The sequence below is a fragment of the Choloepus didactylus genome, chromosome 13, assembly GCF_015220235.1.
Source record: "Choloepus didactylus isolate mChoDid1 chromosome 13, mChoDid1.pri, whole genome shotgun sequence".
Classification (NCBI taxonomy): Eukaryota; Metazoa; Chordata; class Mammalia; order Pilosa; family Megalonychidae; genus Choloepus; species Choloepus didactylus.
The window spans coordinates 36,687,373-36,690,458 of NC_051319.1; the positions used below are offsets into that span (position 1 = coordinate 36,687,373).

General features: G+C 39.1%; 1 long non-coding RNA gene across 1 annotated transcript; it reads right to left on the reverse strand.

Moving 5' to 3' along the window:
• Window positions 1–927: 927 nt before the first annotated feature.
• On the reverse strand, window positions 928–2,720 carry LOC119508242. The gene is made up of 3 exons (XR_005211438.1): window positions 2,689–2,720; window positions 1,343–1,421; window positions 928–1,091 (listed from the first exon to the last, which is right to left on the reverse strand). It is a non-coding gene; the product is annotated as an uncharacterized LOC119508242 (long non-coding RNA).
• Between the last annotated feature and the right edge of the window lie 366 nt (window positions 2,721–3,086).

A 3,086-nucleotide genomic window follows, 5' to 3' on the forward strand; every position in this document is an offset into this window, starting at 1 on the left:
ATACTTGTGTTGTTGCCCTTCATTTGGACATTTTCATGACCTTCAGACTGTAACTTTGTAACCAATAAACCCTCTTTATAAAAGCCAGTCCATTTCTGGTATTTTGCAAAACGGCAGTATTAGCAAACCCTCAACGCCTAATGATACATGCGGATTTCTGAATTTACCCAATCTCCTTTACTCAGTTTACTTGACTGATTTGAGACTATATACTTATCTAGATGTTGAGATTGTATCTTAGTTTGGATTCCCTCAATATTGAACCTAAGTCAAGGACTTGAATGCACATTATTTATTTCTGGGGGTGGTGACCTCAAAATAGGAGTGAAGGAGCAACAGATTAAACCAGAGAAGGTAGAGAAAAACCAATATGAAAATATGTTAGGTACAATGAAGGCTTAATTCAGCTGGACTTCTGAAAAGCATGAAGAACGTGTCCCCTAATTATCCATCAGAAGGATGGGTGGCCGAGAACACCCAAACTATCCGCTGTGGCATTTTCCTGGACTGCCCCTGCCTGTGGGCTGAGCAGGAGCTGTGGCTTCGGGTAAGGTCTCAGGTAAGAAACAGAAAGATACATTGGGAAAGTCTGCTGTGAAATACTGTCAGTACCAGGTGAAGATTGCACAAAACTGTGCACAGCTGCTGTGACTAAAATCAGAGATGGGCTGAAGGATGAGATGTGAGGCAACACAAGTGTATGCTTCACTATAAGTTTGATATTAATATTAAATATTTTAAATTAACTCATATCTTCTTATGAAGCATATAGTATATCAGCATATATCAGCATATACAAACTGAATCTTTTTTGGAAAACACACGATTCAAAGAACCTTTGTTACAGACTGCCTCAGGAGCTATGGTTTAGTCCTTAGAAATTGAAACTGGTCTTGTGACTGCCATTAAGGAAAATGTGTCATCTCTTCTTTCCATCATGCCTCTCCTTTAAGCTGGATGGTGCCCTTTGGGTAGACTCAGAAGGAAGACCTTTTCTGGTTCCTGAGCAAGCTCCATCAGTGCCTGTCCCATGAGATGGCCAGTACACGTTCTGTGGGTGCAGAGTCCACCTGGCAACATCTACCAAGTTGCTGGAAATGTGGTAGAGACACAACAGGGCAGAGGACAGTTAATGCATTTTATCATATTATGTATCTTTAGAACTATGGTTTTTGCTCTGGGAAACTGATTTGAAATCATTGCAATATATGTGGTTCACTTATTGATTTGTATAAGCATATGCCATATATATTTTGATGAAATATTTGCATTTTTTGTGTATTATGTTTGGTTCCTGCATATCATTTAAATTCCCCAAAGTCATGGACTACATTTTATTTACCTTTGCATATCCCAGTTCCTAGCTAGTAGAAGCTGAAAAATTGTGTGTGGAATACAAAATTTTGGTCCGCCAAAATATCCTGGAGGAAAGAAAAAGACCATGTTATTAAGCACTCACTGTGCTGGGAGCTATATTAAGTGCTTTACTGAGATTACCTTATGTAATGTTCACAATAACCCTGAAGTAGGTACTATTGCTAACCTTGTCTCACCAATGGGAAAACTGTGATTGAGAGAAATTTAATACCTGGACCAAAGCCATAAAGCCAGTTAGTTGTAGAGTCAGGATTTAAACTGAGGTTTCCAGGCAGTTGGCTGTGGAAGAATTTACTTGTAACCACTTGATTTACTGCTTTGGAGAAAGCCAAAGAGGTAATACTAGTTTTAGTGGCAATGGTATTTAGTGTTTGTGAAACCATTCTCAGTTGTAGCCCAAAGTCCTTCCTTGAATTCAGACACTTCTTGTCCTTAGTGCTCTCTATTACACTTGTACCTTTGCCACTTTCTTAAAAAACTCCCCCTCGACACTCCCTGGATATCTCTTTCCCTGAACCGCTAGCTCTCATAGGCCAGTAAATCAGTGTAGGCCCATAGCCAATAACACTTGGAGGCTTTTTCACTAACTTTTCGGTCAATTAAAATTCCTAGTGCTCCTTTGCCACATTTTTGGATTGATTCCTTTCCTCCTTTACCAGGTGAGCACCATTATCTCCTATTATCCTAGAGGGGAATCTTGCTTCGAATTACATAACAAAGGCAAGATGCTGAAACTGTGGAGGGACCATGCTTTCATTGCTATTGTGATAACTGTTGTCTTTCCTTCCAAGGCAGCATAATGTAGAGATTACAGGCTGAGCCAGGACTTCCAAGTCAGAATGCCTGAGTTCAAATCCTTACCCTGACCTTGGGCAAGGTATTTAACCTTTTGGGGCCTCAATTGCCTTATTTGTAACATGGGGATAATAAGGGTATCTGCCTCTTAAGAGATGCTCTGAGGATTAAGTTAGTAATATGTGACCCCTGTAAGATCAACCATCTTTAGCATTGCTCTGTAAAGTTTTCTCCCCTCTAATACTTGATTTGTTCTCTCTATCTGTCTATCTATCTATTTATCTATCTATCTATCTCTATCTCTGTCTCCATCTCTCTCTCTCTTTCTCTTACAGGTAGCCATAAACTGTTACTTCAGAACTTCAGTATTCAACTTCATTCCCATAAATAGCATCTCTAGAGTTAATTACGTGACATATTGTTCCCGGAAAATGGCTGAAAACCAAGCCCATTTAACATCCAGGTGGCAAGTAGCAAGCCCTCAGACCTATGCGGTGTTTTTCACCTTGTACCCACCCTTCTGGGTCAGCAGGACTTGTCCTCTGTTCTTATCTTCTTTCCGCTTAACATTGACTGCCCTCACCACCTGCAACAAGAACACCTTGGAAAGATTAATTATTAATTTCAGAAAAGTCACTTCAAACACTTCAAAAGTCAATGTGGGAGAGGGAAATTCCCTTCCCACTTAACATTCATGACTTGATCTTTTTTTTTTTTTTTTAATTATTTTTTCTGCCTTGAAAAACAAAAGGTCATTTCAGTTTTATGACACCTGAGATACATATTCCTATGCATTTAAGATGTGCTGGTGTTCAAATATGTCTTGGTTAAATCTGACTGTCATATTTATAATCTTACCTCCACAGACCTATGAAATGTCTATTATTAAATGGAATCTACATTGAGTCAATTTG